Source organism: Thermobia domestica, chromosome 18 (genome assembly GCF_964235325.1).
Source record: "Thermobia domestica chromosome 18, izTheDome1.hap1.1, whole genome shotgun sequence".
Lineage (NCBI taxonomy): Eukaryota > Metazoa > Arthropoda > Insecta > Zygentoma > Lepismatidae > Thermobia > Thermobia domestica.
The window spans coordinates 109,818,467-109,839,564 of NC_137471.1; the positions used below are offsets into that span (position 1 = coordinate 109,818,467).

Genomic DNA, 21,098 nt, shown 5'->3' on the forward strand with positions numbered 1-21,098 from the left:
GAACTTCTGCGGTAAGTCAGTATATCATCCTGAGAAGTTTGATCGAGATAGCAGAGGTTCGACTATTCGTTTTTCAATTCCATGTGATATTACAACACGGTGAACTAAATTTATATAGAAACACTTTGATTTTGTTTTGTTTTTTGCTAGCATTAAACTGAGAAAATGTTATTCAATAGACAGAGAACACCACTCAAAGAAAAGTACATCATAAGAATATATATATGGTTGCTGTGGTTCTCGGTTTAATTTGCTAGTTAAGAAACTTGCTCTAAATAAGTACATCTTACAGCTGAAAAACTAAGGCAGGCGATAGAATTAAATATAAAGTTATACACTTTTATTTTACGTTTACTAGTGTTGGGTTACTACTGTAAAATAAGTCAGTATATATGAAAGATAACTGTATTAGGTACTATTTTCCACCGGCGGTGTATTCTTGCATAGTGTACTTAATGTTTACAAGCGGGGCGCTACTAGTATGGATGCATGACAAGTGCTATTCAAACTCGAAAACTAACTGGTTTCCACTACCCTTGCTTATACGTATACCCGCGTCGCCTTCGCTCCTGTTCACTTTGGACGCACATTCTTGCTATCGCTCAGGCCCCCAGCTTTCTCCTGTTTTGGCTCCCTTAAATAGTATTCGTGCTTTTTATTGGCCACCTGGCAAAGCACTTGTAATGATTTTACAGCAGTAACTCTAAAATACATGTGTATTACTTTATTTAATTCTGTCGTCTGCAGATTTTTTTTTCCGTACAAATATGCCTTTTCATGCAGAACACTGAATTTTGCCTGTAAATTTTTGAGAATATGCTGTGACGAAACTTGAGCACCGTTCTTCTTTTCTTTCTTATCACGAGTCTTCTTTAGCCTAATGAGCACAATCATCACACGATAACGACTATTCTTTTCATTTAACTTGTAAACAAGTTGAACTAATAATAATAATTGATGTACAAAGGAGAAGTGTCCTATATATTTGAGGTAAAAAATAAAATAAATATACTTCTACTTCATCCGTGTTTACAAAGTTAAATGTTATCGATTTACAAAAAATGGTCACCTATCCACACACTGACCAGGCTCGACACTGCTTGACCATACATATTAAAACATCGGTCCCACTGAATACACAAGTAGTAAGCACATTCACATAAAAATAATTAAGATTACAGTATATAAAATGCGTTAATTAAAATAACAAATGCCTTACCTTATCACAGGCGATCCAAAGCCACTGCACATCATCTGCTACGCACACTATATTCCTCCAATATTTCACTCACTTCCTATATCACGCAACATTAAATATTAATAAAATTCACTTAGCAACATTTTCATTTTTAATCAACAATACGTATAACAATTAAGAATAAAATTAATTGTAAGCACATTGTTATAATTAGAATACTATTTTTTTTCGTTTACAAATATGGGATTAATATAGAGCTGGCAGCAACAATATATACAACTCATCCTGTATGTACCGTAAATCCTAACTTGAGAAGACATCTCTGACGCAAACAATGAGACAAGAAATCAAATACTAAATCCGACACATTTGGGGTTTATTGAACTTCAATGTTGGAAGATACCACCTTGTCGGTAGTACAAATGTAATATCCTTACAACACGCGGAACTTTTGCCAGGCATATCTAGGAATTTGGGAAGATTATTTGATTTCCTTAATGTGCAATGTATGATTATGACGCATTGTTATGTACACGCAGACGGAACCAGGACAATCTATAGATGACTTTTGCACTGTGTTTGGACAATTTGTTCGCAGAAAGTAACCGTTTTTGTCTATGAATACTTGACAACATGGAAGGTATGAGATATACATTTTATCCGCAAATATTATAATACAAATCATTGTTAGTTTGGTGCATGCGTGAAAGAAAGAAAAGGAGTAGATTTTTGCAGACGTCCGGATATAAAGCGAGAACTGAGAATACGCATCTATAACATATATTTTCTTTGTGTTAATGATATCGATGAACTAAACGGGGAAACTAAAATACAACTGTTTGCAGTATAATTCGAAGTATAGTCAAGTGCAGAGGCGTACTCAGGGGGTGTCCACCGGGTGCGGACTCCTCAGAAAAGTTCCTAAGTGAACACACATTTGCAAACTTTCTCATTAAATGTAGTTATTAACAGGGAAAATATTGATGTATCATCAATATAAATCTGATCTTACACTTCATCTGTACTCTGTCTGTATCATGTTTTTGTGAAAAAGTAAGTGGAATATTTATCGTGTTTTCGAATGCAGAATAATAGTATATAGACATAGTGGCTTGTAGTATTGGAACCTTGCCCCCCGAAGCTTGGATCCCTTAGAAGAAAAAAAATGCATGTGCGCCTGGTGAAATGGTTAACGAATTCAGTTCACTCGATGAATCGACAGATAGTAATACACATTTCGACAGATCGACATCATTCGACAGATAGAGACATATGAAAGTAGCACAAGAATTAGGCGAAAGTCCGTGCGTTTCCTCAATTCACGTAGGAAACAACAGAAAATATCAACTACCATAAAATAATCCGTATATATATTTAATTTATTTGGAATAAAATAAATATAGAAACAACCTGTTCATATATAACTACGGTAAGTGCGTTAATTGCTAACGTAAGAACAAATATGAAACAAGGCACAAAATAAAAAAGAAAAATAAAGTTAAAGGGAATAAATATTTAGGCTTGATTGTCATTCGTATTAAGAAGCTGGGTAATAAAATGTTAAAATCTACAGAAAATTATGAAATTAAATCAGGATTTGAAATAAAAGTCTATACATTGGAAGTAGGCCAGGGAGTTTGCAAGGCAGATGTGTGCGACACGCGTTACTTTATAGATTCCCTTCATTGAACTATAGTAAGCAGTACGAAGATGGTACTTTGCGTATAATCACAGGAAGGATTGAAGTTAATTACCATGGTAATATAATTATTTATTGATAAGTATTTCCATGTTAAATTATGAAAATTATAAGCACAAGGAGGGTGAAAAAGTAGTGTGACCGACTTAGCAATGACTGAAACATAAAATAGAAAAGCGAATAAAAACAAATGCCTTTTGAGTTATGTGGAATAAAGTTTCTTCTAGCCAGTAAGGAAGAATAGGATCTGGTGCATTCATTGAATACCTGAAAAAAATCGTTTATCAAAATAGAAGGAAACACACTTATCGTTGTGGCAACTACGAACTTCTGTTTACCTCAGCCCGCCTCAGCAAGTGCTTTCTATCCGGTCCGCGCTCCGTAACCAAACTCAACGCTGCCTGCTGCAGTTAGTGTGTGCATGTGCATGCCGCCAAAAGCACACAACAGGCCCACGCTACAGCACTGAGAATCAGCATCTAGTCATCTGAGAGCGCGGACGGGGTAGTAAGCACCCAGCTGTGATTGGCCAGTTCGTACTGGAAATCTCTAACCTGATTGGCTGAAGCGTTCCCCTACCCCAGACCGACTATAAAAGACAGGACAGGCGTTGGACTCGTTCAGTCTGCCTGCGGAAGCGGCAGCGTGCGTTTCGTCGCACTGCGTGCTAAAAACTGAAATTAGAACCCTTGCTACCAATAAACATTTAACCAAACTACATCCGATATAACTATAGTGATAATTCCCAACTGTATTTGGCAAAAAGAAAAATTGGCCAGCCGGGCGCAAGCCTAAAACGCCTCCGGCAAGCGAAAAAGTGTACATAAATAGTAAATCAAAAACTTTTGTGACTTTTAACAAACGAAATCACGGAAATTCACGCCGTAGCGGTCCTTTCAAGGGCCACAGCGTAGTGTTACCAGACAATCAAACGAACTGTATCCGGCCCTTACTAGTGTCAGTGCCATCAAGATAATAGAATATGAAACAGGCCCCACCCAAGCAGGACCCCAGCGCCCAGGGCGGGGAGCCCCCCATTAGAAGACCCCCCCAAAGCACACCAGTGACTACCTTAGCTAACCAACTGAAATCCATGCAATTTAGCACATTGGGTTCAGTGCAAAAACGAAGAGCCACCAACAAAACATTACAGAACACAAAATAGCCGCAATAATTTCGTTGAAAATCTTCAAAGCCAAGACCTCACGGCGTGCCCACAAGATGTCCCCCCCGGCATCGGTCATCAGGAAGAGGCACCCCCCCCACAATACAATGAAACTGCGAAGAAACACAAGGAAGTGCGCTTCACCCCACTGGACAAAGGCCCCCGCCGGCGCCCAGTCCCCATCCCAGAAGAATTCAAATCCCGACCAGACGTCCAGACAACTCCCCCGCCAGAAGCCTTCCCCCCAGCCCCCCCCGAAAACCCCGACTGGCCCAGCCCATCATTCCTCACCACAAGCCAACTAACAAGCAGTGCAACAGATCAGATGCAGAGCCCAGTGGACCCGCCTACGCCCCCCACAGCCAATGACCCCCCCCCAGGTTTCCAAGTTCCCCGGAACCCAGCCAAGCCACAGGAACCGTCACTACTGCCAGTACTGTTCCCAGTAAACAACCGCTTTCAACCCCTGAGGGACCCAACCCCACAAGGAAGAAAAGCTGATCAAGATGTCCCCCCCGAGGATAGCTCAGGAGCCGAAGAAATGGAAGTCACTTCAGAAGGAGGAGCCCAAACACCCCGCCTCCCCAGGCTCGCCGCCCGGAAAATCCCCCCTATATACATCTACGATGTGGTGAACAAAGGCGTCTTCACAAAAACCTTGTCAGCCACATGTTCTGTCCCCCCAAAATATTTCAAAACAGCCGACTACATCAAAATGCACTGTGCCACTGTTGAGGACTTCGCGAAGATCGAAGCGTACCTCAACCAAACAGGACGCTCGTACTCAACAGAGCTCCTCAGAACAGGACGTCCACTGAAGGTAGTGTTGAGGAAGCTACCCATTGACTGCGACCCCAAAGACATTCAGGAAGACCTCCAGTCCCAAGGTCTCGACATTGAAGCAGTCCACCAGATGAAGGGCCGCCCGGATGCCAAAGGAGATAGGCCCCTCTTCCCTCTATTCCTGGTCCAGTTGCCAAAAACCAATCACTCATCAGCAATATACGAGGTCCGTTATGTCCTCAACTATAGAGTTGAGGTGGAACTCTACCGAGGAACGGACCTCCTCCAGTGCTTCCGGTGCCAGAGGGTAGGGCACTCAGCGAAAACCTGTAGAGCCACAGCAAGATGCGTGAAGTGTGGTGGCCCACACGCGACCACAGACTGCGCAAAGAAGACCCGCGACACCCCCGCCACCTGTGTGAACTGCAAGGGACCCCACCCAGCAAACTACAAGGGATGTGCCTACCTGAAACAAGAAAAGGCCAAACGGCACAACCGGACATTCGCTCCCCCACCCCCAAGCAATCAAGACCAGAAGACCTCCACCCCGGAGCACACCCAGGAACCCAACCCCCCCCCAGAAAAAGCCCTCCCAGGACAAGGAAGAGCCACCAACCACCAAGCCCAGTGACAACACAACCGACAGCCCACCCCAAAAGCCCTCCACCTCCAGGAGTGATCAAGACAAGGGAAAACTCACCCCAGGCCTCCGAAACAAGTCCTCCCGCCCACCCAAAGCCCCAGAACCAGAAGAAGCAGAAGAAGAATCCTCCCTAGCCACGACCCTCAGGGAATTCCTCGACCTGCTCAAAGGACTAAATGTCCGTACCTTCCTCACGAAGCTCAAGACGGGACTCCAAAAAGTCATGACCGCAAAGGATCCACTCTCCCGCTTCACGACAGCCCTGGAAGTCGCCGCTGGACTCCTTGATGATGGTACGGACTAATCACGCAGTGGTCCGTAACATCAGACTGGCGAGCTGGAACGCAGATGGAATACTGGATCAGAAGATCGATCTCCAAGATTTCCTCACCAGGGAAAACATCGATGTGGCCCTCATCAACGAGACCCATCTGAAACCAACCGATCACTTCTGTATCCGGAACTACATCATGCACCGCACAGACCGCCACCCTGGAAGACTAGGAGGAACGGCAGTCCTCATAAAGAGGCAAATAGCCCACGACCAGCTTCAACTCCCAGTTCTCACATCCTTGGAAGCAACAGGAGTGACCATCTACTCCCCGGACGGACCACTGCACGTGATCGCAGCATACCGCCCCCACGCCCACAATCTCCACCCGCCCGACCTCGACACTCTGCAACAATTGGGGCACCGGATCCTCATCGCCGGTGACCTCAACAGCAAACATCCAGCCTGGAACAGCAGGAGAACCAACCACAACGGCCGCCTGCTTCACCGAGCCCTAACCACGAGGAACTTCATCCCAGCCGCTCCAACGGAACCTACCTGCTACCCCAGGAATGGAGGACTCCCGGACGTGCTGGACATGACCCTCTCCCAAAACGTTGCCATTGTAGACGGCCCCGAAGTCATCACCGACCTCCAGTCAGACCACCTACCGATAATCTTCACCGCCTCGCTACGAATCCATGTCCCCACCAAACAACTACCAAAAATTCAGGAGACCGACTGGGACATGTACACCCAACATCTAGCGGCAATGGTCGATCCACGACTACCCGTCCACGACCCAGCCGCAATAGATGCTGCAGTGACCTCGCTAACAGCTTCGATGCAGTCAGCATACAGGATAGCCACCACAACACACCAACCTCAACAGGAGCAGAAACCATACGACCTCAGGACGGAAGCCCTGGTTCGCCTCAAACGTTGGGTCCGCCGACAATGGCAACGCACCCGACACCCTCAGTGGAGAAGACTGTGGAATTCCCTGAGTACCCGCATCAAGAAGAGACTCCTCCGCCAAAAAATTCAACAATGGAACCAACACCTCCAGTCAATCGAAACCCCCTCCCGTGATTTCTGGCGTCTGGTCGCAGTCCACACCAAACCCACCACCATCCCACGCACCCAACCAATTCAAGGACCCAACGGCTTGCTCTACGATCCAGACGAGCAAGCCATGCAGTTCGCACACCACCTCAGCACGGTGTTCCAAGACCACCCTGGACCGCCGGATGCAGACACCAACGCAGCAGTAAACCGGACACTCCAAAGACTAGAACAGGAAGCCCCCCCTCCAGTCACAGCCCTGACGACACCAAGAGAAGTCCGCAGAACAATACAGAAGATCTCAACGCACCGTGCAGCAGGCCCAGATCGCATCACCCCACCAGCCATCAAGCATGCACCCCGGAAGGTCATTGTGCTCCTCTGCAGGATTGCAAATGCAATGTTCACCACAGGCCACTTCCCACAAGCTTGGAAGGAAGCCCGAATAGTGCTCATCCACAAACCAGGAACAGCCAGAACGGAACCCAAAAACTATCGACCAATCAGTCTGCTCTCACACTTGAGCAAGATTGTGGAGAGACTGATAAAGCGCCGAATGCAAGACCACATCGACGACCGGAGGATCTTCCCCCCACACCAATTTGGGTTTCGTCCTGGCCACAGCACCACCCTGCAACTCGTAAGAGTTGTAGATAGAATCACACACCAGTTCAACGTCGGAGGCCACACAATCGGAATCTTCCTAGACATCGAGAAGGCCTTCGACAAAGTCTGGCACAATGGACTCCTGCACAAACTTCACCAGACGGGCTTCCCTCCATACCTCACCAAGCTCATCCAACAGTTTCTAGCAGGAAGAACCTTCAGAGTCCACCACGCCGGTCATCTCGCAGAACCAGAAGCCATCCAGGCAGGAGTACCCCAGGGATCCTGCCTATCACCAATACTGTACAATGTGTACACGTACGACCTGCCAACCACCACGAACACCATGGTCGCCACGTTCGCGGATGACACGGCAATCTTCGCAAGCCACACCAATTACCGTTACGCACAACTCTACCTGCAGAGACACATTGACCTTCTCCACAACTGGACCCGCCAATGGAGGATCAAGATCAACTCCACCAAGACGACATTGGTGGACTTCACAAAGAATAGAAGACAGCGCCCCATCACAATCACCCTCCAAGGAACCGCCCTCCAACCACAACCCAATGCCAAATACCTGGGTGTGCTCCTCGACAAAAAGTTGACCTTCGAGGCCCACCTGCGCAACACAGCCAAGAAGGGAACCAACAGACTCAGAGCCCTCCTCCCCCTTCTACTGAACAACCAGTTCACCATTGAAACACGTCTGCACCTCTTCCGCATGAGTATCCAGCCGTTACTCATGTATGCACACACCAGCTGGGAACACGCAGCACCGGCCCATCTACGACATCTACAGGTGGTCCAGAACAGATCCGCCAAAGCCATCTCCGGTCACCCCTGGGACACCAGCACGGCCCAAGTCCATGAAGACTTAGACCTCGCACTCCTCAGTGAACTCCGACATCAGCGATCAACAAAACTCTGGCAGCAAATCCGCCATTCAGATGATCCACACCTGAGGGAAATCGGCACCCGCCAACCACATCGCCAGATGTACCGCATGCCAAGACCACCGTAAGCAACTGCACTTCCTGAATATCCAACAAGAACCAGCGACAGTGGCGGTTCTTCAAAACAAATACGACACCAACACAACAAGTCCAAAAAGAAGAACAAATAGAAGGCAAGGGCAATAGCCCGACACTTCGATTCCTCAAACGCCAAATTCATCCTGCTCCTGCTCCTGCTCCAGCGAAAATTTCATTCTTCAGTATCGTTGAGTTTATTGCAGAAAGCAATGGCAGATACGGCATCAGCACCTGCAGCCCCGGCACAGGCTTCTCCAAAGAAGTCTGCAAAGCCTAAGAAACCAAAAACAACACCTTCTCATCCAAGAACATCAGAAATGGTGAACAACGCCATCAAGAATTTGAAGGAAAGGGGAGGAAGTTCACTGCAAGCTATTAAGAAATACATCTCTCAGAACTACAAAGTGGATGCCGAGAAGCTTGCTCCATTTATCAAGAAATACTTGAGAAGTGCAGTTGCTTCTGGGTCTTTGGTTCAGACCAAGGGAAAAGGTGCATCTGGATCGTTTAAGCTTAGTGCTTCATCGCTGAAGGAGAAGCCTGAAGGTGGATCTTCAACCAAGGCGAAACGATCAGCATCAAAGGAGAAGAAGCCTGCGAAAAAGCCAGCAGCTAAACGTCCCAAGAAGACTGGTGAAAAGAAAAAGGCTGCTGCTCCCAAACCTAAGAAATCACCATCTAAAGTGAAGAAGGCAAAAACTCCCAAGAAGCCAAAGGCCCCGAAGCCAAAGAAGGCTACAGCAAAACCGAAAAGTGCTAAGAAGGCTGCACCAAAGAAGAAGTAAATGTGTCAGTAAATCATCTGACATTTTAAAACGGCTCTTTTTAGAGCCATCAAATACTTTGAGAAGAGTAAAATTGTGCTTTTCCTATCATTATCACATGTTCATTCATAGCAATGTATAGTATACACGCAAGGGACTTTGAGTTTTCTTTTTAACCGAAGCACTTCTTGATGTAAGTGCTTTATAACAGAGGGGAATTGAGGGTGGGGAAAGAAAGCTTTCACGGGTGTCAAGAATGGTGTACTCGAAAAAAAATGGGGAACACATTACGTAATGTCAATTTGTGATCACTTACTTTTCCCTTGTTCCTATCTTCAAGTAGCGAAACAGTACAGAAAACGCACTTAATGAATGCATTTGTTAGAAACACTTTTGCAGGCTGACTGGGTTTGATTCTCGGCGGGAGCTCAAATGTTTCGGATTGCACGTTAATAAGTAGGTCCACGTTTGAAATAGCCTTGCTGCTGAAAGGGACACTAAACTAAAATCAACTCTTTTTCAAGGCTAGGGTGAAAGAAATGTTCGAACTTATTACAACTCGTGAAAGTGAAGTAGACTATGTTTCAATTTAACGTCGTACGATTATGATTTTTATAAGGGAGACGGGTGATTACGCCTAATGAATGATGGAAATACTGGTGTAATGAGAAAGTGTTAGGAAAAGGGAACACGCTAATAACCACGGATACCGTCTTATAATTCGTAATATTCCTATAAAGAAAAATAATAACACCAGCAGAAATGTAGGTCTACAATTGAACTGATGTTAAGTACAAACAGACACTTAAAGAAAGTTTAGTTTAACGTTTGCATTCAACAGCAGCGACCTCTGACAAAATAATATTACTTTTGCTACCTTGGAAGAAGTACATATTTCGCCTGCGAGTTCTATCAGATTAATAACGTTGAGAAGGGCAAACAGTGGTTGAATCGAAGTTAACTTATGCAACATATGGCAAAATCGAACCCTTGACCACATAAAACGAAGATAATCAATCGGTAAACATAGGGGAAAACTAAAGAATATACTTGAAAGATAGGATGATATACGAAACGACAGGAAAACGAAGGTAGATGTATTAACTATGCAACATACGGCGTGAGAATTTAAAAAAAAAGATAACAAGTATGGACAAGATCCTTGTTAGGATAACAGCATCTCTAAGTAGTGTATTGGTCCTAAAAAGGACCGTTTTTGAACTCAGTGCCAGAACTTCAAACTTAAGCACGTTCCCCACGGATGCGGCGAGCAAGCTGAATGTCCTTAGGCATGATTGTGACTCTCTTTGCGTGAATAGCACACAAGTTGGTGTCTTCGAAAAGCCCTACAAGGTAAGCTTCACTTGCCTCCTGTAAAGCCATGACAGCTGAGCTTTGGAAGCGAAGATCTGTCTTGAAATCTTGTGCAATTTCTCGGACGAGTCGTTGGAAGGGCAGCTTGCGGATGAGCAATTCAGTGCTCTTCTGGTAACGACGAATTTCTCGGAGAGCCACAGTACCAGGCCTGTAACGATGGGGCTTTTTCACTCCACCGGTAGCTGGAGCACTCTTTCTTGCAGCTTTGGTGGCAAGCTGCTTTCGAGGAGCTTTGCCTCCAGTAGATTTCCTAGCTGTCTGCTTGGTACGTGCCATTGCAACTGTCAGGACTTGTTTCAAATAATTGCGCGCTGAATGAAGTCAAGTTATATAAAGAGCAAAACCGTTAAATCAAGCTATTTCTCATTGGATAAAGTCAGTCGAAAAGGACAGTTCTCATTGGCTTAGACACGTTTTGTGTTTTTCCTCTGTGCTTTCCCTGCATGATCGAAGGAACAAAACCACGAGTCTTGGGCTGCTTGGGCTTGTATTTCTCGTGTGTGGTGAGCGAAGCAGTAACATATCGAAATGACAGGACGTGGAAAAGGAGGCAAGGGTCTTGGCAAAGGAGGTGCCAAGCGCCACCGTAAAGTTCTTCGTGACAACATCCAGGGTATCACCAAACCCGCTATTAGGCGTCTTGCTCGCCGTGGTGGTGTGAAGCGTATCTCTGGTCTCATTTATGAAGAGACCCGAGGAGTATTGAAAGTATTCCTGGAGAACGTAATCAGAGATGCTGTTACATACACAGAACACGCCAAGAGGAAGACAGTGACAGCTATGGATGTTGTGTATGCCTTGAAGAGGCAAGGAAGAACCCTGTACGGTTTCGGAGGTTAAGTTGGGGTTCCTCCTATTTTGGATATAAAATTGGCATAAACGGCTCTTTTCAGAGCCAACAAATTTATATAAAGGGAAAGATTTACTTTGTGCGATTTTCTGTTAGATTATAAGAATTCGTGTAACTACATTAAAGCCTTTTGATGCACACAAAATTACAGACGTAGATTAATTTGAGAAAATCATACGTTTTTTTTTTACATTATGTACGTTCATGTATACGTATTCATATCATGTAGCAGTATCAATGCTGGAGAAGGGGTTCTGGTTGGAAATTGGCGATTTGTTGGAAGTAGCGAGCATGAGAGATGCGAAACGCAAGTCGGAATTTCTGTTCTGACAGTAGGATGTACGTATAGAGGCTTATACAACTTCTATACTGTGCTATGAGGGGCGAATAATGCGTTAGAAACCTGAATCTTGTCCTTTATCTTGTTTACGTGGTCTTGGGTTCGATTTTTTTCTTTTGCGGTAGTGTCTATTGTGATTTACATGTAAATTAATGACACTTCGTAGCGGGTTACTAAAATAAAGAGTAATACAAATATGAGATGTAGGGTAATGCATTGTATACTTCACATTATTTACTAAACAAAGGCAGTAGTTACAAGAAACCTAGGCTCGCTCGTTGGGCACAGTAGCAAATGAGTTCTGAGATCAGAGAATAAGAGTACTTGCGTATTACAAACCATATACATATAACACATATCACACAAATATGAATATCGACCTTGCAAAGAATAAATCGTACTTAAGTGTGCATTTAATGTCATTACTATGTTGCAAAAGAAATTTAGGAAAGTTTTCTGATCCACTCTGTTCATGTTGTCATTGGGGCATAGTAATGAACAATAATAAATGTCGAGAACATATTGAACAGAGTAATTTCAGCCAAGCCAACGCAAGAGAGAAACATGAGTGCTTTAAGAATGTTGGAAATTCCTTTGTCTAACATGAAGTACATGAGAATATGTGGTATGAGGTTTTCTTCCATTGCTGAGAATCTGGGCTCGACTGTCCTGTCCTCTGGGTAATATGAGCCCGATGTACGCAAATATCAAAAAAATGTAGCTAGCGACAATACAAAAGGTAATGATCTTATAATTAATAATGTAGTGGGAACTAAGCACATCGCTGTTTGGAGTATTCTAAAGTTAGTATGACTTCCTATGGGCTTCAATTACAATCGACGACTACACATATACTAATTAATCGAATAGCAGCGAGAATTTCGAATGAAACTAAGCAACTATCTCAGACACTTTTGATGAGTCTGTATATCGAAAACAATTCATTTCAATCGTAAATCTCCTCTATAAAGGGGTTTGTGGCCCTCATAAGGGCCGATTTGTATGAGATATAGGTCTTACATTTATGCCTTCTTCTCAGTTTTCTTGGGCAGAAGTACAGCTTGAATGTTGGGCAAAACACCACCCTGAGCGATTGTAACTCCAGACAACAACTTGTTTAATTCCTCGTCGTTACGGATAGCTAACTGCAGATGACGTGGAATAATCCTAGTCTTCTTGTTGTCACGAGCAGCGTTGCCTGCCAACTCAAGAACTTCAGCTGCCAGGTATTCCATGACTGCAGCCAAATACACGGGAGCGCCAGCACCAACTCGTTCAGCATAGTTACCCTTTCGCAAAAGACGATGGATTCTGCCTACTGGGAATTGAAGGCCAGCCCTGCTGGAGCGGGACTTGCTCTTTCCCTTGACTTTTCCACCTTTGCCGCGACCAGACATTGTTCAATATTCTTTCGTAATAAGATGAGAGGAAAAATTGCGGCCTCCCGGAAATACGGAAATACGGAAATAAATTAGAGAATAAAGAGGGCCCCTTAGCAAGAAAGCTCGCCCCCTTGAGTGATGCACCAACCTATATCTACGTGCACCTCCTACATGCAGTTAGAGATCTAAAGCAGCATGTCGAGTGTTGTGTTGCGTCACGGTTTTTATCCAAAGACATTTACCGGACAATGTGTATTAGAGAAAGAAAGAAGGGTAAAATAGAAGATAGGAAAGCGCGTGAAGATTTTTCGCCTCACCGTTGGCTTGGGTAGTAGGAGGAAAAACCCGGAAACACATGGAGTCCAGGAAAACCCCCTTTATCGGTCATGCTCGTGCTCAAGTATTTACATGGCAAAACCACTCTATGAAGGGGTGGTAAAATTCATGTAAAAGCATCTTTACTGTCTGTATTGATTCCCTTACTTAAAAAGTCAAGTGTGAGTTATACTATTGTGTTAAGTTGTCTGTAGTTTGGTGGACAAGTTTTGTTAGTGGGATTTTTGTTATTTTTTCTTTTTCATGCAAGTCTGTCGTCTTCTTCACCCTTGGACTGCGTCAATCTAAAAATATATACATGTATATGATTATGTAGTGAGATATGGTTGATATCAGTATCCTATTGGACTTGTCAATTTTGTTAATACTATTGATATATCAATAATTTAAGTGAGATGTATTAGTTATGTTTCTGCCTAAAAGGCCACGTCATTACCTTTTTATTTACATATTTACATTTTTTTTTCCTTAAGATTCTCAAAGTGTTTTTGCATTTGATCTATTTTAGCGCATGAAGTGGGCGTTTGTATTTGTAGTAGCTTTCTGGGATCGTGTAGCTTCCTAGAGAACTCACAAGGTCATTGTCTATTGCTTTCGCAGTCTGATAGAAGCTCTTTACTAAATACTGTATATGATCTTCAATCAGAGTCAGCCCTAGTCGCTGCTGTAGGCGTAGAACAGGCAGATATCGGGGTGAATTTGTTATTATGCGCACAGCGTTGTTCTGAAGTCTCTGCAGAGCCCGTGTATAACAAGGTGCCGAGAAAGCCCATGCTGGCGCAGCGTATGTGACTATTGGTCTAACTAACATTTTATATAATATAACTTTGCTCTTCGTATTGAGGGCAGGTGAGCGGAAAAGTCCGGCTAGGGTTCGTAGTCTAGCTCTAGCCTTGTTTCTTTGTGAGTTCATGTGGTACCTAAGGGTAAGCCTTTTATCTAGTATTACTCCCAAATATTTAACTTTATCTTTCCATTCTATTGGTGTGTTATATAGAGTTAGTTGGTTGTTTGGTTTTCGTTTGTATTTCTTAGTAAACTGTATGGCTTCACACTTTTCAGCATTTACTTTAATTTTCCAACGCTTAAACCAGGGTTTGAGTTCGTTCAGGTGATTCTGTATGTATTTTGTGACTTGATCTGGCAAGAATGATGATGCATACACGATTGTGTCATCTGCATACATTGCTATCTGGGTTTTGGTAGTTTTTGGTATATCATTAACATATATTAGAAATAGAAGTGGTCCTAACATGGATCCCTGAGGGACTCCTGCTTTAATATCTTTTTCCTTTGTGGTTTTCCGTTCGTGTTCAACGAAAAATTTTCTATTCTTAAGATATGATTGTACAAAGTGAATTAGATAGTCAGGAATCTTATATTGTATCATTTTATATAGGATTCCTGGGAACCAACACCTATCGAATGCTTTCTCCACATCTAGCAAGGCCGCGCCTGTTATTTGTCTTTTATTATATTTGTCTGTGATAAATTCTATTACGCGCACTAATTGGTGTGTCGTAGAGTGTTGTGCTCTAAATCCGAATTGTTCAGGTGTGATTATATTATGTGTTGAAAGAAAGCTTCTGAGTCTTCTGAACACTATGCTTTCAGCTACTTTGGCCATTGTATTCAGAAGACTTATAGGTCTATGGTTCTGAGGAAATTTAGCATCCTTATTGGGCTTAGGAATGCTTATCACCTTGGCTATTTTCCATGCGTTAGGAAAATAGCTAAGTTTCATTATGTTGTTAATGATGTAACTTAAGTATGATACGCATGCGTTAGGGAGGTTTTTTAAAACTATATTCTGTATTTGATCAGGACCCGGTGCTTTCAGTGGCCGAAGCCGTTTTATGATACCATTTAACTCTGCAGTGTTAGTTTTCTTAATTTTGTCTAATGGGGGTGCTTTTAAGAATTCACTTACTGTTCGTTCAACTTTTACATCGTGCCTACGATCTTCTAGTTCATGATTTGGTTTGAATGAGCCCTCCAGGAAGTCAGCCAAAGCTTCAGCTTTTTCTTCTGAGGAGTAGACTAATCCGTTTTTTCCATGTATACAAGGCGTGTTAATGTTTTTTGTAGTTAAATTTTTGGTATATTTCCAGACGCTTCCGTCTTTTAGTGACATTTTTGAGATTTTATTTTCAAAGATGCGGTTTTTATACGCGGATATTTCTTCTTTTATGCATACTCTATATCTATTTACGATCGCTTTATAAAGTGGGTCTCGAGTTTTGTTATATTTTTTGTGAAGTCGGTTCCGCGTTTTTATCATATCTAAAATTTTCGGGGGAAGTGTTTTTAAATCTATCTTATTAGTTGTAGACGGTATAGTTTTTTCTGAAGTAGTTTTAATAAGTGTGGTGAGGAAATTTACGGCAGTATCTATATCTCCTTTTGTTTGTATTTCAATCTTTCTATTTAGTCCTTCTAATATTAATTGCTGGAACCTGGTCCAGTCAGCATTCTTATAATTTAGTCTCTTTAGTGGTGGTTCTTTGTCTTGTTCTGAGTTTACTGTGACAATAATTGCTGTGTGATCTGAAAGGAGATCATCATCAGCAATTATTGAGAGCGGTAATTGAATATTCCTGTATAATGCGTAGTCCAAGATATCTGGATTACTGTTGCAATTATGAGGATAGTAAGTTGGTTCATTTTGCGTGAGTATTTCAGTGCTTGAAGTTTCAAGATAATTTTGTAACTTTTTGCCATTTTCGTTAGCTCTTTTTGATTTGAAAACAGAATGCTTGCTGTTCCAGTCTCCAATTAACAAAACTCTGTTTCCCAGGCGGGAAAGAAGCGTGACATCGTTTGTGTCTATGATTGTATTGGGTGATTGATATATGCCAACTAATACAACCGGAGTATTTTTAACGAATATTTTAATTGCGATGGCTTCCATTGTTTTTAATTGGGGAATGGGTACGTATTCGTGTTTATAGTCGGACTTTACCACTACCAAGATTCCTCTTCCTGCATTTGTATTTGATTGATCATGTCTGAGAATACGGTGCCCTTGGATATACAATTTGTGATGCGTTGAAAGCAGTGTTTCTGACACAAAAGCTATAGAGATGCTATTTTCATTTATGTAGCTTTCCAATTCGTCCTTTTTTTCGGAGATGCCCTGCGCATTCCAAGCTAATATTTTTGTTTGTTTCCTAACGCGGTGCCCCATCAGCGGTTTGGGCGACTCTGATTATGAAGTTTATGACGTTTAAAAAGAATTCATGTTTGTTCTCAGCGTAAAACTCTAACAGACGTTGAACGTAAAACAGCGTTTTACGTCTGTCATAGTGAACACTGAAATCATGAAGCATTAACGTAAGTGAATCTAAACTTGGTTGTAGTGACCGAAATGCGTTGTCTGCGTTATCTTTTATGGCTTTGGCGCGCTGTTGTCGTATTCTTATGTTTTTCCTCCTCTGTTCTGGGTCTGTGGTGGCTTCAGTGGGTGAAAATGTATCACTGTCTGTGTTAAAGTTTATTTGTTGTTGCGTATGTTCTGAGTTTTTGTCTTTGCGTATGTTTCTGCAGCTACCTTGGGTACCCTCAGGGATAGGTTCTCGCACAACTCCAGATGGAGCTGTACGTGAGTTTCTGGTTATGATAGGTGACTGTTGGGGCGTGCCCCTTAAGGTACGTGAAGGTAAAGATGTAGGTTGTGGAGTGGGAAGTAGCCCAGGCTTGGGGGTAGGTAGCAACGCAGGTCTTGTTGTGTGTGTTGGTTGTGTTGTCTTCCTGTTTATGTTGTGCGTTGCGTTTGCTCGTCTTTCAAGATTGTCTGCGTTAGTTTTGGATGTCGCTGCTCTTTGCCTCGATTCCACAATCTTTTTGTAAACTGTGCAGCCCCTGTAACTGGCCGGATGCTCTCCTGAACAATTAGCACACTTAGGCTTTTGTTCGCGGGTTTTCTTGCAATCAGGTGTCAGGTGAGTCCCTGCGCACTTGACGCAGCGAGGCGCTAGCCTGCAGTTCGTGCTGCCGTGATCAAATCTTTGACAACGATGGCACTGCACCACTACACTCTTTTGAACGTACTCCTCAAATCTTACTCGAATGTGGAAGATATGAGGGACCTTCATGAGTCGCTGTTTAGTTTCCCCATCCAGGACCGTGCAAAGAAAAAGGGGCAAAGCCTCTTTTCCAGCGCTCGTTGTTTTTCTCATCTGTGAGACAGTGAGGGTAGGGGAGTCTAATACCTGTCTAAGATGGTCCTGGATGTCATCGGAGGCAAGTTCCCGGGGGAGCCCTCTAATCACCACCTTGACTGGCCTGTAGAGAGAGTTTGTGTAAAACTCAATCTTCTTATTCTCTAAGTACTTTAGGATGCTAATGTTTGTGATCTCATTTAGAGGTGTGATTTTGTATTCCTCTCCCCGGGTACAGCGGGCTTCTATTTCACCATAAGTTCTACTAATGTACAAGTAATCTGTTAATGATTTAATTGTTATGGGAGGGTATCGCTTTCTCTTGGGTGTGGCCAAAGAGCTGTCTGAATCTCTGTTTGCTTGAGGTGTTGTTTCAAGTGACCCCTTACTGAGTAATAGTGTGTTATCTATGTTTTCTGGTACTGCTTTCACAGCATCAGAGTATGACTTATTTGATTGACAGCTTTCGTTGTCTGAGTCTATAGATGATGGGGCTGAGTGAACTTCGAGCCTCTTTGGAGATTTTTCTTCTCCTTTGCTCTTAGAGGGAGATGCCTCCGGTTCACTGCTGGGGGAGGGGGACTCAGCATCCCGCTTTGTCCTCCTCGTCCGTCTCTTAACCATTGTCGCCAATGGAAAGAGTGTGCTCTGAGGGCTATGGCCCTGTGAAGGACCGTAACTCTGTCAGCACAGTACAATTTCTATTTCTATGGATATTCGCTAATTGTGGGCAGGCGCTAGGCCTGTAACGCTATTTAGTATGATGTGGGCACAATGCCCAAGTGCTCTAAATGACGACTTCCCTGCAGTCCTTGCTTAATGAGGGTTGCTTCGGGAGATCCCTGCTACAGCAATCTTAGGATTTGTCACCGAATGCTTTCGTTGCGGACCCTAACACAACCTTCAAAATGCAATTTCTGCAGTTGGGCGCCTGAATGTGGCTTATCGTGGATACTTACAATCTCTGCTGGCTCTGAAAAGGGCCACTCGCTGAACTGCACCTGTAACGAAAAGAAGAAAGAAGAAGAAGCTTCAGTTCTGGGCAGACAGGTCCCTGGTCCTCACTGCTCGGCTCCTCTGTTGCTGACGATCTGTTGTGGCTCTAAAAAGGGCCGTATATTCTCTCAGCTACACCTGTAAATATACAAGAATAAACTTCTGGACGCTCTACGTGGCTCGCTGTGTTCTTCCTGGAAAGAGAAAAAGATTAACAACTACGAGGACACGCCTTCCTTAGTTGTTAAATGCTCGCCCGAATGTTTTCTCAGTTTTGGCCTCATGAATCAAGTCAGTTTTGTTACTACTTCAAGCGTGCACCCGAGTGCATCAAATGAAAAGCAAGGCAGTTGGCGCGAATTGAAACACGTACTGTAATTTAAATGAAGTCGATAAATCGGCGGACACATCTAATTTTGCTGAACGAGTGAGTCATCATGCCACCAAAAACTAGCGGAAAGGCTGCAAAGAAGGCTGGTAAAGCCCAAAAGAATATCTCCAAGGGAGATAAGAAGAAGAAGAGGAGGAGGAAGGAGAGCTATGCCATTTACATCTACAAAGTTTTGAAGCAAGTGCATCCTGACACTGGCATATCTAGCAAAGCTATGAGTATCATGAACAGCTTTGTTAATGACATCTTCGAGCGTATTGCTGCTGAAGCTTCTCGTTTGGCCCATTACAATAAGCGGTCAACTATCACCAGCCGGGAAATCCAAACAGCTGTGCGCCTTCTTTTGCCTGGTGAACTTGCCAAGCACGCTGTAAGTGAGGGTACGAAGGCTGTTACCAAGTACACAAGCTCTAAGTAAAAATCTTCTTCAAGATTTTTCATTTCAAACGGTCCTTGTCAGGACCAACACATTATTCGAAAGAGTTAAATCACGAAATTTGCTTCATTCTGTTATGTAGAAACACCTTGAAATCCAATTTCTATATGCTGTTAGTAAAAAAGTAAAGCACATAGCGGAGATGTGTCGTGCTTGTATACGAAAGGCATTTACTCGCCGGAGATCTACACTTAGTCATAATAATTTACTTTTAAAAAGTGGTAATACATTCCGTGTTAAGTATAGTAGTAGGTGCACACGGATCGGAAATCAGGTTATTTTAATGTGTCGTGCAAATACACAGGCTGTTAGTGTAAGAAATAGTGGGTATAACGCTTAGAATATCGATTAATCGCTATGAAATAATGTTGATAAATTATCTCTTGAAAGTACTATAAAATTAATGTTTCTAGTATTTTCGTACTTGAAGGATAATGAAATTTGAAAAAGAGATGCCAACAGCACCTGGTGTTCCCAGGCGGTCACCCATCCAAGTACTGACCAGGCCCGATGCTGCTTGACTTCGGTGATCGGACGAGAACCGGTATATTCAGCATGGTATGGCCGTTGGCGAATGCATATGGCTTCGAGTGAGTTATTGTAGCTACGTAGGTTTGTCGGTGAATACTCAAAAAGACCAGCGCGTGGAAAGCGTTGCTAATTGTTTTAAGTAATGCATGATTACGAAATTATCGTGGTGAACGATGTGAGAATATTCGTCTTTGTGAAGAACAAAATTAGAAAAAGTATACCAACAGCACCTGGTGTTCCCAGGCGGTCACCCATCCAAGTACTGACCAGGCCCGATGCTGCTTGACTTCGGTGATCGGACGAGAACCGGTATATTCAGCATGGTATGGCCGTTGGCAACTACCTTTTCTTCAATGTCCTGTTAAGGAAGTATGTTTTAAGTAAGAATTGACATTAAGTATAAAGGCAAGCATATTAACGTCGTTAACATTACTTGGAATATACTAATATTCGAATAAATATTTGAATGTTCGAATGATGAGTGATTCGGATGTTCATAGTGCCACTGTGTCCTATCGAGTTTACTATCACGAACCACGTATGAAATTGTATATAAATAAATAAAAATAAATCCTTTATTAAGTATTGATTACAGGAAAAAGGCAAACTTACATTCTTTAATGTACACAATGAAATGTATGAAAGATATTTTTAAGATATGTTTCACTTACCCTTTATAACGCAAGGTAGTTTTCAGTGTAGCATCCTCTTCAGCTGCGAGATAACGTAAGGCAGATGATCATTCAGTCGTGAAGCACTAAAATGTAATATACATTTTAACTATTATCGATAAGAATTATTTACTGCAGGGATGCAAATAAAGTGAGGCAAATTAGTAAATAAAAACCGATACTGTAACTGATAATGTAATTACGTATCTGTATTAGTTGTATATACAGTAATCGCACGATTATCCGCGGAGTTGGATGTTGGCATAATCGCGCATAATCAGCAGTATGAGCAGAAAAGGGAAATGAAATGAAATCTTTAGATATACATCGCATACTTATACCGGTTACGCTAAAGGAGACGGTGATGATGAGTACTGAATGAAGAAAGTGGGAGGAA

At 43.0% G+C, this 21,098-nt stretch overlaps 2 non-coding genes across 2 annotated transcripts; both read right to left on the reverse strand.

Annotated features, from left to right (window-relative positions):
• Positions 1-19,952: 19,952 nt before the first annotated feature.
• LOC145676243 (5S ribosomal RNA) lies at positions 19,953-20,071 on the reverse strand. Its single transcript, XR_014129339.1, has one exon. It is a non-coding gene; the product is annotated as a 5S ribosomal RNA (ribosomal RNA).
• Positions 20,072-20,248: 177 nt separating this feature from the next.
• On the reverse strand, positions 20,249-20,367 carry LOC145676262 (5S ribosomal RNA). The gene has a single exon (XR_014129358.1). It is a non-coding gene; the product is annotated as a 5S ribosomal RNA (ribosomal RNA).
• Positions 20,368-21,098: the final 731 nt, after the last annotated feature.